The following is an 18,228-nucleotide window of genomic DNA, read 5'->3' on the forward strand; positions in this document are numbered from 1 at the left end:
GGGCACCTGGGTGGCACAGTGGTTAAGCGTCTGCCTTCAGCTCAGGGCGTGATCCCGGCATTATGGGATCGAGCCCCACATCAGGCTCTTCCGCTATGAGTCTGCTTCTTCCTCTCCCACTCCCCCTGCTTGTGTTCCCTCTCTCGGCTGTCTCTATCTCTGTCGAATAAATAAATAAAATCTTAAAAAAAAAAAATATTCTCATTACTGCCCTCCTTAATGCCCAGAACTCCTGTGAGATATTTGGGAAAAAAATCTCGTAAAAATGGTGCCTTTTCCAAGGTGAAAAGGTTCTAAAGACCAGCTGTCCAATATTGTGCTTTTAGTTAATAATACCGTACCATAGACTTAAAAGTTTGTTAAAAGATTAGGGCACCTGGGTGGCTCAATTCGTTAAGTGTCCCACTCTTGATTTTAGCTCAGGTCATGATCTCAGGGTCGTGAGATTGGGCCCAGCATGAGGTTCCACACTGGACAAGGAGCCTGCTTAAGATTCTCTCTCTTCTCCCTCTGCCCCTCCCCACCCCTCACTCACCACATACGCACTCTCTCTCAAAAACAAACAAACAAAAAACAACCCAAAAACCAAAACCTAAAAGTGCTTCAAATGTATTAAAAATGCTTAAATGTACAGTTGCAAAGGTAAGAAAGAGTCATGTGGAAAATTGTCTTCACACAAAGGTTGCCTCCAAGTACAAGTATGTTACCAGACAAACTACCCCAGAGATTAGGGAACAGAAAAGCTCACAGAACAAATTGAATGACTTGAATTTAGGGCACACAGCACAAAGCAAAGCGAAAGAGATGGGTGTTTAACTGGCTGAGAATATAATGCAATTAAATTGAAAAGACACTACCCGATTCTTGGGGTTTGCAGTGTTTGTGGTGTGATGATGGTGTGAACACGAGAACAAAAGCTGAGGTTTGAATGTTCCTTACAAGGACAGAGGACTCATGGGGCCATGATGGCAGTCATCAAATGTTGGCTGAACTAAGACTGCAAGAATATTGAATGTCTCATGTATATTTAGTATGTCATGAATATTTAGTGCCCCTGGTGCCTCATGTATATTTAGTGCCTTGTGAATATTAGTTAGGTATTTCTGCTTTCTCCCATCCCTTTCTATATTCACAGATATATGATCCACTTTATCTTTCTAACATGCACCACAGTTTAGCATGAAGGTTATTCTACTCATTTTCTTTTCTTCTGTAGCAGAATGAATTTTCTCAAATATAGAAAATGAATTTTGCCATAAGAAAAAAATCTCCTAAGGACCAAATGGAGAAGATGCTGAAAAACTAAAGAAATAATGGATAAGCAAAGATACTATCATACCTTCGGTAGTACTGGAGATGGTATAGGTTGGAAGACTTTTCTAGAAAGTAATTTGGCAAGAGGTATCAGGAATCTTAAAACATTGCAATTATTTAACATTTTCCTATTCTAGAATGTTCCCTTATTTATATGATAATTTTATGAAAAGATATGTGTATAATGACACATATAACAGCAGTATATATTATAACAAAATTGAAAAATCATTAATATTTAACTACAGAACATTCATTAAATAAGTGTCATACCATAAAAATAAAATGACCAAATGAAGGTGAAAAAAGTATTGTCACATTGATGGTTAAAATCATGAAGTAAAATATTATAAGTCACTCTGTGGAATTTTTAAAAAATGTATAAAGCTGAAATAAGAAATAATATTTATTCTAAATATGCACATCTATAAAATTAACAATATATATTAGTTGAATAACTCATCGAATACTTTAAAATTTCCTATTACTCCCATTAAGTTAAAACAATTTGTAAAATGAATCCTGAAATACTATTTCATGGCAAGAAGATATAAATATTATTTCAAAAGACTGAGTTTTATGTGTGTACCTCTTCGCATCTTGAAGGAATTAAAGAGGCATGATTTCCCTATGTATCATTTCTCTTTCCTTCCAATTTCATTAGAAATTTAAAACACACAAAAAAGAAATTTAAAACCTCCAAGTAGTGCATTTAGTCCTTAAAATATGTCAATGAAATAAAGAGTACCTCAGAAGGAGTAAAAGCTCTTACCAAAAAATCAGCCTGGACGAGGCATTGAAGTAAATGTGATTTTTATTTTTTTTATCTCTATATTTTTAAAAATTAGAAACACAATGAATAAAATGCTGCCCATAATTCAGACCCAGGTCAGAACAATGGAAAAAAAGAAAACACTTTCTTCATAGTTTTAAGTATATATCCACTTGAAAACACATCTTTTTAAACTTCAAAAACAATTTTTTACATAAATGTACCTTTTGTAATCAAGTGGAATATAGCTACATAAAATGGTACAAGAATATCCGAGTTTCTTCTCCTTTTCACATAAAGACATAACTGAAATAATTTAAACTTGAAAGAAAACATGGTAGAAATGTAAACTACCCTACATTATGACATAGTTGTAACTATTCTAAATTTGAAAATTGAGAGATAAATCATAGGATGTATAACTTTCACAGAACTGAATATGTGGAAAAAGAGAATATACGTGTATTTTCTTGTCCTCTCCCTCTCTAATAATAATTAAACAATTATGTCAGAAGAAATGAATAATGCAGAGTTGTCTAAAGGATTCTATGTTTTTAATTTGATTTTATTTTTTAATAAAAGGTACTAATTCTACACAGTGCCATGCACATAGACAGAAAAAAAAAACAGATTTATCAACATGGGCTCTTGATACATATTGACAAATTCGTTTCCTGTGAAGTTTAATCCATGTGCAAGGCACCAGCAAGGTGTCAGACATGCCAGGCTTGCTATCCTGGTTTTGGCACTGAATATTACTCTCATCTTAACATTTACCAACATGATAGACGAGGCCAAAGCTTTCAGTATTTTTATTTTAATTTTTTTGATTACTATAAACTTGACTAATTTTTGATCTGCTCATTGGTTTTTTTTATTTTCTTCTTTGTGGCCTTTACTCATTTTATATGGAGTAACTGCTCTTTTTAATTTCCTTTGATTTATAGACAATATTAAGTATTGAAGATATCACACTTACTACATCCAAAGAAATATGTTCTGGAGGGTCACAAATTTCATTTACTTCATACTACAAATCAAATATTTAAATTTTTATTATATTCCTACACATCTTTAACTGAATTTCTTTTGCAGCTCTAGACTTTGTTTTTATTTTTTTATTTTTTATTTTTTATTTTTTTTTTAGACTTTGTTTTTAATACACATATGAGAGAGAATACTTTTTTTTTTTTGAGAGGGAGAAGGTGGAAAGGAGCAGAGGGAGAGGGAGAGAGAGAATCTTAAGCAGGCTCCACACACAGTGGGGAGCCCAACATGGGGCTTGATTTCACAACCCTGAGATCATGACTTAAACCAAAATCAAGAGTTGGAGTCTTAACTGACTGAGCCACCCAGGTGCTCCAGAAAGAATACTTTCTTCTTCTTCTTCTTCTTTTCTTTCTTTAAAGATTTTATTTATTTAAGACAGAGAGCACGTGCATGTGACTGGGGAGAGAGGCAGAGGGAGAGGAAGAGAGAGAATCTTTTTTTTTTTTTTTTAAGATTTTATTTATTTATGTGACAGAGAGACAGCCACCGAGAGAGGGAACACAGCAGGGGAGAGGGAGAAGAAGCAGGCTCCCAGCGGAGGAGCCCGATGTGGGACTCGATCCTGGAACGCCAGGATCACACCCTGAGCCGAAGGCAGATGCTTAACAACTGCACTACCCAGGCGCCCCAAGAGAGAGAATCTTGAGCAGACTCCCTGCTGAGTGCTGAGTGTGGAGCCAGACCCCAGGCTTGATATCACAATCCTGAGATCACGACCTAAGCTGAAACCAAGAGTTGGTTGTTCAACGGACTGAGCCACCCGGGCACCCTGAAAGAATACTTTCTGATCAGCTTCTGTGCAAAGGTAGACCTATTATAATGTCTTTTGTTATGTTTTTTAATATTTCTAAGGATAAAATAAAATTAGAGGAATTTGTTACAATTACATGTTTTGATAATTAAAGTATATTTACATGGTACTTCCGATGCTTCTTATTTACAGATAGTGTCAATTTATCTATCTCCTTTACTCAATTACCCAAGACAGTACAGTCCCTTTTGCAAATCTCCTGATATAACAATAAAAAATGCAGAAAAAAGAGTGGAGCATTTTAATATCAAGCACTGTTCTACTACCTACCAGTAGTTATCAGGGCCCACTGAAAATGTCTGTATCTGCTTTATACAAGGTATCATTCTATACCTGAGTAGTCCTGAAATTTAATCCCTTCAATAAATGTTTTTTGAGTGTTTATTACGTTCTTAAACAGTGCATGTTAATGTCCTCCACTATTATGGACTTCACAAGACAATTAGGGACAAAAATACATATATCAAAGATTAATTTTTCTGCATTTATATTTATAAAAACCTGAGTTTATCCACAATGGAGTACAAACCAGCATAACGAACAAGGAATATTTCACTCTGTTAAGAGACAGTTATAAAATACCCAAAGTGCTATGTAGGAAAAAATAACCACTACTACTGCAGGGAATGAAAAAGGAAGAACAGGGGCCTATTTGGCTAGAGTAAGCTGGAGATGTTTATGGAAGAAGAGGAAATTGAGCAGAGTTATTAGGCCATGATGTTCCTCTTCTAACAAAGGACAAAACTGATCCTGAGAATATTGTCTCCAATAATTGCAAGAAAATCATACCATCAAGTTCATTTCAGGATACCAAAATGAAATAAGGCTTAATCCACAATTTGAAATCAGCATTGTAAAAAAGCCACTCTCTGAAATAAACGCAAAAATAAATAACTGTGGATTAGGTCAGTGATCTGTACAAATCTTCCCGGAGGTGTAAACCTGAGGTCATTTCTGGATAGCAGATGACAAAGAGGGCAGCCTTGTCTTCATCATGATTCCTTAGTGCATGCCCAAAATGAAGGTATGGTAACATTTTTCAAAAAATAATATGTGTGGGGCACCTGGGTGGCTCAGTGGTTAAGCACGACTCTTGGTTTCAGCTCAGATCATGATCTCAGGGTTGTGAGATCGAGCCCCATGTGGGGCTCCACACTAGGAGTGGAGCCTGCTTGAAGATTCTCTCTACCTTTCCCTCTGCCCCCCCCCTCCAAAAAAAAGAAGCGTTATTGTGCGTTCTCGCAGCAAATGAAGAATACTGCAGAAAGAAAGAGATGAAATTTTCATGAAACAGCCACTTAAATCCAGTTAGAAGTTTTATCCTTCTATAGAATATGACCGGACAGCCAGAGAAGGCAACATTCTATAAGTAATTTTTCCCCATTCATTGTGTACTCGCCGTGAAGACTGGAATCGTGGCTGGAATTATGGGCTTCCTGAGAGCAAATATGTTTATGCACACAGAAACCTTACACTGATGCTGTAGGTGCTCCTGGATTCCACGTTACCACTCTTGGCTGGTTTTCTTCCTGCCTTTTAAAATGCTCATTTCTTAGTCTCCTTCGAGCAGGGTGGCTTTACGTCCTGGCCAGCCTGGGTCAGAACCCATTAATGCCCATCACCTCGCTGTATTAATTACTAGTGCCACTCTCAGAAAGACCAGTTTGGAGAAGATATTCTGTGGTAACACTCTTCGTGACTTCCTCCTCTGCCGGTGAGTGCTGCCAAGGTTTCTTGTAGTGTGCCTTCTTTCCTTCTCACTATATTCAAGCCTCTGGGCACTAGCATCCCTTCTTAAGTTTGAGTTTCTTCGATGTGCATCTGACTCTTCCAATTACAGTCTTACAGAAATTTGTATCCTCAACTCCAAAATGTATTCCTCTTCCTGCATGGACGTTCCAGAGGCATCGTAAACTCAAAATCCAAAACTGAATATATTCTCTTTCTTCCTGCTGTACCCACTTATGTCAGTGGAAAGCATCACAATCCACCTCAAATTCCAGACCTCATCTTGGGCGACCCTGTCTCTTTTGTCATATAAGCAACCATCAATCCTATCGATTCCACCTTCTCTGTAGCTCCCTAATCTGCTGCTTCACTTTTTTTTTTAAGATTTCTTATTTATTTTTGAGACAGAGGACAAGCAGGGGGGGGGGCAGCAGGAAAGGGAGAAGCAGGTTCCCCACTGAGCATGGAGCCCCATGTGGGACTTGATCCCAGGACCCTGAGATCATGACCTGAGCCAAAGGCAGATGCTTAACTGACTGAGCCACCCAGGCGCCCCTGCTTCACTTTTCAGACAGTGACACGCAGTTAAAAATATGAGCAGGTGAGTCAAAGAGATGTGGATCAGAATCCTTGTCTTACCACTTACTAATTATATAAAGTACTGAATTACTGAGTTGAGGTTTTCTCTTTTGTCTGTATAAGGATAGTAACAGTTCCCACCTACCTTGTAGAGTAGTTTTAAAATTTAAGTGAGAAAATGCTTAGAAAGCACTTTCTATGGCACATAATGGTTCAGTAAATGTTAGCTATGGCTTTTAATATTGTTTGAATTATTATGAGCGCAACCCACTACCATCTCGGGACTAGATCACTACAACCACTTCCTTACTACGGTTTCCCAGACATCATTCTTTTCTTCCCATTGCCCTTCTTGACCCTGAAGGTAAAATAATTTTTTAAATACACACATGCGTGTACATCATTCTCCTGCTCAGGGGCTACCCACCATTACCCACCTTATCGTGATGCCTCGGCCACTCCTGACCTGTCTCCTGCTTCCCATGCCAGCTTTCTTGACTCCCCCTTTAACAAAAAGGTTTTTCAAGCTTGAGTGTGCCTAAGAAGTACTAAAAAATATGGTAAGACTAATTCCGAGGATATGCCCACAGGTTTTAATTTAGTAAATCCAGGGTGGGGCCCAGGACTCTGCATTTTGTTAAGGTTTTATTTGCTTTCCGGTTAGTTAACACACAGAGTAATGTCAGCTTCAGATTCACAAACAGCGATTCAACTCTTCCATATCCAAGATTCTGAATTTTGAATTAACTCCATCCCCTCACATCTACCCTCCCAGGAGATTCTGCTACAGGGAACATAACGTCAGAAATCTTGGTTTATGTTGTATTAAACTCCAAAGCCCTTCATCAGCATTTTTTGCCTAACTGCCTCTTATTTTTTACTCACCTTGGCAGTTACTGTCTTTCAAGGAAGCAGTAAGTTGTTGAGTTTCTTTTATTATAATTCTATGCAGAAAACCGAACTTCTGGTATCAAGTTGGTATCTTCCCACAGGTTTTTGTATTGAGAAGATAATTCATTAAGTAAAGTTACTACATTTCTCAGTCTTTATTAATACCTTGTTACCTTAATGTTTCCATTTCTCATGGGTTTGGTTGGTTAGCATGAGCAAAACTTTCCCAAAATTTTAATCTTACCGGGCAAAACAATAAAAGTGACATAATTAATATTTACAAATGAAGTGTAGCTCCTTAAATTGAATATACCTTGTGAAGTATCGCCTAGAAAGAAAACAGAAAGGAAACACATCTCTCTTAGGTTTAGCTTATTTGCAACAACATCTGGGATGAAACAGGACCGTTTCCTCTCCATATCCAGTGGCTTTGTAACTTTTACAACAACAATGTCATTTCTGTTTACTGCAACACTCAGCCATTTAAGACCTAGAACTTAAAAGAATAAATTTTACCGATTGTTATTTTTCCCCTTTACAACAAGAGTAATCCTTTCCGTGCACTTGATTTTATTTAAATTTTACTTTTTGATCTGTGCTCATTTTCCCTCAGGTCATAAGTAATTTGATAGCCAGGTGGGTGTGCTTGTGTGTGCGTGTGTGTGTGTGTGTGTGTGTGTGTGTGCTAGAGAGAGGGAGAATTTGTATGTGTGATTTATTTTTTGTAAACGCTTCCCAGTAAAATCTTGAAGATTTTGCTTTTAGTCTCCCTACATTTGACAGATATAAACATGAAGATAAGAATCATGATAGGCTGTTGAATAGTTTATCTGTTTGTAGTTCAGCTTCAAACATATGACTCTAAAATTCAGAATAGATACATCACTTGGTGTAGTTCAGATAATTGATTCATAAGTCAGCTACATCAGGCAGGTTTTGATGGTATCTTTATAAATAGGCCGGAGCTTTCAAATGCCTGATGGTATCTCTCATGCTGACATGAAAGACATTTAGAGGTTGGAATATGCTACCAGTACAACTTGTATTCTAGATACAGTTTGTGAGTCCTATTAACTTCCTATCGTACAGGGAACGAAATATCACTGAAATGTAATAAATTTAATGGTGATACAAGAAATGCTTTTATAACTGTTTTAAAGGAGCAATGTGAGATAATGACTTTTATGTTAGATATTTAGAAGTAAAAACACAAGCAATTTTAATATTTAAAATACAAACAAAAATAATAACAAAATAAAAGGATTTAAAAAGTCCAGAGACATAGCCCCCTTTGCATACTGCCGAGACGGTTTTCTTATCCATTTGTGAGCTCGTTTGAGCCTGCCTTTGCAAAGTGCATACACTCAGTCTGTCTTCATAATTCCAGATGCATGCACACATCTTCTATCCTAAAATTGGGGAAAGGATTAGGCGTTTTTGTAGTGAGATATTTATCAAACAACTGTAAACATAAGCGATTCTGGGCTAGAAGTAGGATAGGAAGCATCATTGGTAATTCTAAGCAGGTCCCCTGCACACCGTAAATTTCTTTATATTTTTCACAATTACTGAGGCCAAGCCTTCTATACCGCACATTGTGCCATCATCTTCCCTCTGACTGCTGTCCTATCCTGACTTCCCAGTTGGCTCTCAAATCCATAGAGGATTTTTTCACTAGGCTTGAAATACTTTCTCTAGGTGCTGTTCCCCCCCCCCCCACACACACAGTACCATAGAAATGGGCACCCAACCCCTATCATCCTAGAAGATATCTATACGCCTTTGAAGGAAATTAGAATGTCACTTCAAAATATGCCACTTCGGCATATTAATTACTTTTAATTCAAAGCACTTAAGAAACAGGTGAAAGAAGGACAATCAGGTCTTCCTTTTTCTGTCAAAAAAGTTTTTCCTTAGCAAATAGAATCTTAAAGTCCACAACAGAAAATAACTGGGGAGAAACCCTTTCAGTGTCCCCAGTGTACGAAGTGTTATTTTCAGAAACTCTTGGAGCATAAAGCCCGAAGTCATATGAACGGCTGGGAACGTGCTCCGTGTTCCAGGAGATCTTCCGGGGAAGGATGGAGCTGTAGCTGTGCCTGGCGTCGCACAGGGAGAAGAAAGATGCCCTAAACGTGTTCTTCCCGCCCCGAGCAGTTTACGAAGGACTTGCAGAGCCCACGATCGAGCTGCCAAGCCCCCCTTCTGTCCCACCTGCGCCAAGTGCTTCGTGTCTCGAAGGAACTGCAGCCGCTTGAGGCTTTTAAGCAGCATGTGGAGAAGCTGTTCGTACGCCAGGACTGGGGGCACCAGCCGCGAACAGAAATCGCCTGCAGATGCACGTGAGGGTCAAGCACAGGAGTGAGAGGTCGTCTGTCTGTGAATTCTGCAGCCACGCTTTTACCCAGAAGGCCTATCTCAATCTGCACCTGCGCACGCACACGGGCAAGAAGCCCTTCCAGGGCCACCTCTGTGGCAAGACCGTCTGTGCTCAAGCCAACCCGAACAAGCACAATCATACCCATTCGGCTGCGAGGCCGAGTTCCGCAAGGAGCCCTTCTCCTAAAACGGGTATTGCCGAAGCACGTGGTGGGTCGGCCGCCACCTGGAGGGTCGGCCCCACTTTTGCCAGCAGCTGGGTATACACGTCAGAAGGCCCAAGTCGGTGCGAAAGTTCAAGTGCACTGCCTGCGACTGTAACAAGTTCACGTAGCAGGCAGGTGCACCTGCGGAGGCCCGTGGAGATTCGCGACCAGGTGGAGAACTACAGCCCACGGCAGCAAAAGCCCTGGAACCTAGTCACTGAAGAGCAGACGAAGATGGTGATGGTGACCCTCCAGACGCCTGTGGAGCTGCAGCTGGACTCGGCCAAAGTTATCGTTAAGTCCCTGCCCAGGATAGCCTGGCCTCACAGTTCCCGGGTCAGAGACAGTGCGGTGGTGGAGACAGAGCTTTGCGAGCCCAGGAGGCCATCGCTCATCACCGCTACCATCCCTGCGGACTGTGACACGGAGCCCCTCCAACCCACCACAGCCCACATGGCCCCAGACCCCAACAAACCACATGGCTCTGGACTGCAGGGGAAAGCGATGGTGGTGGTGCTGTTCCGTGAATGCTTCTCAGGTGATCTTCACATCTTTGTTCAAAAGATCTGCTCAAAAATTCCGTACCTAAACCTCATTTAAAATAGCCCTTTCTCCCCCTGCCATTCCTGCAGCACGCCTGTTCTTTTCCGCGGACTTACTTTTCGCTGTAGTCCTTATGCATTCATCATTATTCAGCATCCTGTCTGATTTACATATTTTGTTTATCATTGTGTCTTCCCACTAAAAGGTAAGCTTTATGAAGGTATGGAGTTTTGTGTTTTGTTTGCTGCTCTATCTTCAAAGCTTGGAATAAAGCCTGGCCCTTAATAGATTATTGGTCAACATTATTTTATTTGTTTTTAAAGTGAATATAGGTGTAGGTGTCATGCATACTAGGACCTAACAGTTGGCTAGTTCCTTAGTAGAGTACCTTGACATAAAGGTCATTAGCTGCACAAGGAGGAAGACATAGTGAGTTACATAAGCAACTGCAAATTTTTTAAAAGATTTTATTTTTTGAGAGAGCGCGCAAGCAGGTGAAGGGAGAGGGAGAAACAGACTTCCCTGCTGAGCATGTGGGGCTCGATCCCGGGACCCTGAGATCATGACCTGAGCTGAAGGCAGGCGCTTCACTGACTGAGACACCCAGGAGCCCCAGCAACTGCAAATTCTGGATAAAGGACAGATTCCATGTGCGTGTGGTTCTCTCACATAGTAATACAAAACACTTGTAGTCTCTTAAATTCCTATTTGATGGAGGTCATAGTTGGGGCTACCCATGGACATACCTGAGCCTGCAAGAAGGAATCGAGTCACCCATAGTATAGAAAAGGAAGGACTGAGAAAATAGTCACTATGACCTCTGACAGCTGGTATCAAAGTATTCACTGTCAGTGGGAGCACATACGAGAGATGCTGATGGAACATCTGTGCTGCTGGTGACAAACCTTCTCAAGGTCCGTTTCAACACCGAGTTACTTCAGAAGAATCACCAATTTGGAATCTACAAGACAGCAAAAAGCAATTTACATCTTTACTAAAATTTTCACATAAGTGCCTACAGATAAAATGCATTCCAGTTTCATGCAGTGAGTGTGTTAAAGGCTCCAGCTGTGTGCCAGGCTCTGTGGTAAGTCCTGGGGACACGGTGCTGAACTAGCAGCACAAGTCACCCACTTTCTTGGAGCTTGAAGTCATGCAGCACAGGAGTATTCATCGCATAAAGATTGAATATTCTTTCTGTTGTTTCTAAGAATTGCATATTCTTGTTATTATTTTAAAGTTACATTTATGTTTACGAAAAATGGCAAATTGATTTCCAGATTGCTTGGAAAGGAGTACAAGGGAGGTTTCCAAAATGACGGAAATGCTCTTAATCATGATTGGATGGCAGTTACACAGATGAATACATCTGTTAAAATTCATAGAACTGGACACTTAAAATACAGGCATTTTGCTTATGTACGTTATCTTGGTCAAAGATACAAAAGTATATAGCCTTCTATGTCCAAATCATAAATGTAACACATGTTCTTGTGGAAGATTGGAGGGAGGAAGTCCATCTGCAAAATAGAAAATGTACATGATTAACAAGCTTTGGGATTTGATTTAGATTAAAAAATAAAGATCTATAAAATCATAATAGTAAGGGTAAAGTTTTTGTAATGCATGTATAATCTATATAATCCCAAAATTTTGACTATAAATCAGCCCAATAAATTCTTTCAACATTTGTAAATTTAAAATAATCTTTAGGGGTGCCTGGGTGGCTGTCAGTTAAGCATCTGCCTTCAGCTCAAGTCATGATATCAGGGTCCTGGGATCGAGTCCTGCATCAGGCTCCCTGCTCAGCGGGAAGCCTACTTCTCCCTCTCCCTCTGCCTGCTGCTCCCCCTGCTTGTGTTCTCCCATGCTCTCTGTCAAATTAATAAATAAAATGTTAAAAATAATAATAATAATCTTTAATTGTCCTTTAATTAAGTGATTCATGTTCATTTACAGGAAATTTGGAAAACCCAAAGAGATAGTCGTCCAAGAGCTAATAATCATTTGGTGTGCTCCTTTGCAACCCTGTTTTTGTGATACGTTTGTACAAAAATGAAGTCATACTTACCTGTCCTTTCGTATCTTGCTTTTATATTTATTATCAAAACATAGGCATCTCCCCATATAATTCAAAACCATTTTTAGACATGATTTAACATGTGTATATAATTTTCAGTGGTATTGAGGGAGGGTATTGTGGTGGAGAGAGCTGTTTAGCGCCAGTTACATTTGTGAATTCCAGCTCGGGAAATAACTGGCCTCTAATCTAGATTAATCTTTTTAATTCTGTTCAGGTGTGTGAAAGATATGACTATCTAAGCCATGTAAAATAAGATAATATCTTCTTTGCAGGGCACTTCATATCTTTTAATAAAATATATGTAAGCCATCTAGCACTGTGCTAGGTATCTAGCATAGACTCAATAAATGATTATATAGTCCACATACCATAACTATTTCTATATCATAACTAGCTTAACCACATTGTTAGATGATATTGTTTACATTTTTCTCTGCTGTAACAAAGGCTACTTGCACTAGTTTGTTTTTCTGACTAATCATAGCCTAGATTTCTACAAGTATCACTTTAGTCATTGATGATAAATAATATCACATACATCATTCAATGCATGTAATTAGACCTACTACAATTTCTCTTACATTATAGCCTTTTAGTTCCTACATCCTTAATTTCAATTATTCTCTATTTATTAGAATTGAAACTTTGATAATTTTTAAGTAACACTAATTGCGTATATTTTTTCTGAGTATTTGTGTATCTCTGAAAATATCTTTCTTTTGTCTTCATATTTTAACTAGAATTCAGCTATCTTTTTAACTAGAATTTTGCAAAAGTTGCCCTCAAAACTCTTTAGACTTTTTACTTTTCTTAACTAACTTCTGTTCATGTAATTGCAAAGAAATTTAAGTCACACTGAATTTTTTCAATTAATTTTTACATGCTTTTTCTTTCTGAGAGACTAGAATATGTATTTTTTTTCTTAAAACACACTGAATCATATTTGAGATGTAGAATTTAATCTCCTTGCACTACCAGAATAGGGATTATTGCTTCTGTGGATTTCTGAGTTTATATTCCAGAAATTTGTATTATTTATTACTGTATTATTTTGATTATATTCTTATCTTCATATCTATATTTATATTATATGTTTTTAATACATTCATTCGTCTTTCATGTTCTTAAAAATCTTTTCTTGTTCTATACATCAATGCCATTTAACTGACTTTCTGTAATGCCAGTTCGACTCTTCGTTACCAAAAATGCAGATTTTAAAGTCTGCTCTAGACTTTCTAGTCTACTTTTCATTTTTAAAATTATTTTCAGATATATGCTTTCTCCTTTCCAATTAATATTGTTATGTTTTTGTCTTAAGGAACATTTTCAAAAATCCATTATTTTTAATGCCCATGTATGGTGGAGGGATTTATCTGTTCGTTTTATGTCTCTTGATCCCTAAAAAAAGAAAGATGTTCTATGGTCTGGATTGCCAACATATGGTGCACCTGTCTTGCCCTTATCATCCTCTCAATCGTTATTTTGGGAAGGGAATGGTGTAGCTCTCTCAAGTCTCAACTCCAGAAGTCTGGCTATTGTGCCCATCTCAGCATAATTTCTATGCATAATTAGGATTGATTCAGTTGGCTATGGGAGGTGGTTCCCATACTCGCCATCCTCATGTGACAAGGAAGAGGTGATATGTAGTAAATAACAGGACACAAATTATTTTGTTTTCCTTTTAAACAAATACAACGCGTGAATCATAGTAAATCAAATATCTGAGCCCTGCCCTAACATTTCCAACAACCAAATCTCTACTTCTATCTATGTTTGCCTTTACCCATAAGCACTGTACTGACTAAGAAACAGTTTGCCACTCCCACTTTTCTTATTCTTCTAGCTGTGAACGCTTAAAGAAAGAGAAGGTGTTGGTAGTGGGTCCCGAGTGAGAGAAGTTAAGGGATGTGGCTATTTCAGAAAACCATGCTCATGGAAGGGAGAGAAAAATGGCCAGCTCTCTGGTTGTACAAAGCTGTGTACAAGCTTTCTTAAGAAAAAGGCAATATATTGTAGCTCTCTGGACCAGGCAAATTATGCATTTTCAGTCCAGAAGGTAGCACAAACCTAAACTATGATTTTTATCTCTCATTTCAATTCTCAGTTCACTTAGTGAAACACCGAGTTTCTGCTAACTGACTTCTGTTATATGAAATTTCAATGCTATTATAAACTGTCATTATTCAAATTCAAATTAGAATTTAAATAGAAAATTGGGAAATGGCAGATTTAGTCATCCTAAGTAGTCAATGTCTCAGTGAAACCCTGGTGATTAAAAAATACACACCAATGTGTCTGAATTAAGGTTTTTTTCACAGATATCACTTACTAGTGGTTCTCTAAAGGTAAAATAAAATTACTAAAGCCATGTTGTTTTATATTTTCCTTCTAGGAGAAACTCAATTTGCTTTAAGATATTTAATAAAAAGGGCGCCTGGGTGGCACAGCAGTTGGGCGTCTGCCTTTGGCTCAGGGCGTGGTCCCGGCTTTATGGAATCGAGTCCCGCATCCGGCTCTTCCGCTATGAGCCTGCTTCTTCCTCTCCCACTCCCCCTACTTGTGTTCCGTCTCTCGCTGGCTGTCTCTCTCTCTGTCAAATAAATAAAATTAAAAAAAAAAGATATTTAATAAAAGAACATCATTAATCCAAGTTCTGGGCTTATCTTCCATCATCTTCCATCAACAATGTTTGGTGATTATTCTCTACCAGATAATTGATACAGTGGCTGGTGTTAAAGAAAAAGAAGTAGTATAAGCATTTGCTGTTCTATTCCTGATTCTTACAATACTGAGCGTCACAAACTAACATACTTATTTTAACAAGAGAAAATGTGGTAGGAGAAAATATATTTTTCCAAAATATCTTTTTTTCATTTTATATATAATTTCTAAGTTACATGTTATTCACTGTTATAAAATAAGATACCCAAAGAACATATATTTTGTTTTTGGTACAAAATTCTCCTTTTGTGAACTTTTCTCCTAGATTTAATTTTCTAATACTTTATAGATGCCCACTAATTCTTTTTAGAATTCTGATATTTGCTGAGACCAATTGGAACATTATGCCATAGTATCTGTTATATTTCTCTATCTCCTGAACCGTTCAATTTCATTTTTGTCTCATGCCCACTTATTTTAACTATAATGCCAAATTGATAAGCAGCTATTCATTGTTCGTAGCTACAAACCAATTTTTCTAACATTTATATGTATCCAATCATTCCCCATTTTATAATTGCACTATTTTTTTTCTCTTCTAAAAGGATCTATCCTGGAATCTGTCCCCAATTTTATAATTTTGAATGCAACTTTTCTCACATATTTTAATCATCCTTTTTTTCTATTATTTTGCTATTTTCATTAATTCACTTGATATTTTGTATTCCTTCTGACCAAATGGGTTATTATCAGATTAAACAGTAACATATCTATATATACATGTTATTTACATGTAAGTAGTGTATCTATAGACATACACGCAAACACACACGTGTGTTAGTCTTACTCTATAAATATGTTAAGCTTTAAAAAAAGACATTATTAAAAATAAATAGTAATTTAGAATGACCAAATTCCATAATTTTTAAACTGCTTCTTAGCAGGTTGTGCTCAAAACCTCTCCTACTGTGGAGAATGTTGTGTAAGTAAAATATAGACCTCTTTTAGTCTAAGCCTTAAAATTTTCTGATAAAAGTCAACCAACTGGTTATTTTTTAAATAATTGTCATTTGAATGAATTAAACATTCTACCTCCAACTCAACCCAAGAATTTTAACCCTCAGATGTGTTTGTGTGTAGAACTATATCCAAATTATGCAAAACTGAATAACTTATTACCTTGAAAGTAAATTTATGTCTGGAAAAATACCAGTCTAATTTAATAAGTGTTTGAATGTTTCCAAGTGTCTAGTTATTAAGTAGTCATCTTGAGTCCTATAAAATGGTCTGGATACTACGGCGGTAACTCACAGTCATACTTTCATATAAATGACAAGTAATTTCATCTCTTACTTGTCTTCAGTGTTTTTTTTTTTTCTTAATTCTTTATGCCTTAGTGGTGCCAGGATTACTAAATATTGGTGAAATTCCACACTGCAACAACACTTTATAATCTGCTAATTCCCTCCTTAGAGGAATTTACATTTCCATTATTAAAAGTAAACTTAAATTGTATCTTTATCTGAAAGAAAGAAAGAAAAACAATCTGTTTGGTAGTTTATACATTTGAAAATTATGATGACCCTCTTCTTTGCTTTGAAATAATATATTGTCATTATAAAATATATTTCCAATTTATAGTGTGTCTTTTTTTTTTCTTTGGGAATTTAAAACACTTTAAATAATTTGGGCTTTGCCTGATTCCCCCAGAATTGTAGAGTATGACTGATAACTGCCTTTAGAATCCCTAATAGCTAAATTACAATTATTATGCAAAGTCCTACAATAGACAGTTATATGGATTATTAAATGACTTTGCCTTTTTTGCAAACTATAATCATTTTCCTTTATTAGCTGAAGGATTTCATAATTTAAGGAAGATGAGAAACCTATAAGTCACGCTTTCAAATAAGGAACATGGATATTGCAAACATTAAATTCCCCCATAAAAATGTTAAGGCATCATTAAACTAGGTTCAGATTAATACAATTCAGTCAACTCTAGACAGATATCTCCCATAATAAGCTGAAACAATACCTAGTGATCTAAGATGTAAAATATTTTACTACAGCCAATTTATAAATCTATAAAACATACAGGTATCATTCAACCTCTTTATTAATAGTGCATGCCTTGTATTAAATCAAAACCGTTTTAGAGGCCCCTCCCTTTTGGCATTCCCTTCCTCAGCTGTTGCCCCTCATTATGTGTCATCTCATTGAAGCTCATCCAAAGTGAATGACAGCATCTTTTTTACTAGAAGCAGCATAGCAATTCTCAGCCTACTGATACGGCTTAACTATCTTCGAGATTTATAGACACACTTGCTATCCTCAACCTACAATATCCTATGGTCTAATGTTGATGTATTTGTTTCTCTGTAAGCAGATGTGGTTTTCTCACTTTGGAAAACTGTAATTTATTATTTTTTAAGTTTTTGCAAGCTGCTTTACATGTGAATTCTATTCCCAAGAAAACGAATGGTGGGATAACTTCACATTCTGGACTATTTTGAAGCTGGTTGGAAGAATCCTTTTTTCACCATTTTTCCCCTAGAAGAAAGCCAAATATTTTGTATTGTCTTAATTGCCAAAAGTTTTAATAAGTTATCTGTTCTGATTATCTATTATCGCATAACAACCCCAAAGCAATGGTTTAGTAACCCCCAAACAACGACGATATTAATTATGCTCTCAAGTCTGCAACTGGGGCAAGATTCTGTGGGCCGACTCATCTCTGCTCTATTCAGCATCAGTTAGTCCAAGGTTAGAAGCTCGAATCACCTGAGGATTTGCTCACAAATCTTGGGTGGCTGTGGTTACTACTCCCATGCGGTATCTCCAGTCAGGTGCCTTCAGGGCAGCCTGAATCATACGTGTTGACTCCTGGCTCCCAAAGCTCAGTCCCAATGAGGCGCAGATGGGACAGCTGAGAACAGATGACACAGGAACAGATGGGAGCTCTAGCACCTTTCCCAACCTGGTCTCCTAAGTCCTACCCATTACTTCCACCTTATTCTGTTTGTTAAAAAGAGAGTCAACAAGGGTGATCCATAATCATGGAGAGGGGAATTAGACTTAACCTTTTGATGGGAGAAGTGTCAAAAAATGTGTGAACATGTTTTAAAACTGTCACAGCATAAAAGGGGAAATTAATCCAGTACTTTTAAATATCACTCTGGAAAATAATCGCGTGCATGTCGAAGGTTGC

The 18,228-nt window shown here is 37.5% G+C and overlaps 1 pseudogene; it reads left to right on the forward strand.

The window, feature by feature from the left end:
* The window catches only part of LOC113258071 (telomere zinc finger-associated protein-like), a 31,908-nt pseudogene extending 21,578 nt beyond the window's left edge, over window positions 1–10,330 (forward strand).
* The last annotated feature ends 7,898 nt before the right edge of the window (window positions 10,331–18,228 follow it).

This window comes from Ursus arctos, unplaced genomic scaffold, assembly GCF_023065955.2.
Source record: "Ursus arctos isolate Adak ecotype North America unplaced genomic scaffold, UrsArc2.0 scaffold_26, whole genome shotgun sequence".
NCBI lineage: Eukaryota > Metazoa > Chordata > Mammalia > Carnivora > Ursidae > Ursus > Ursus arctos.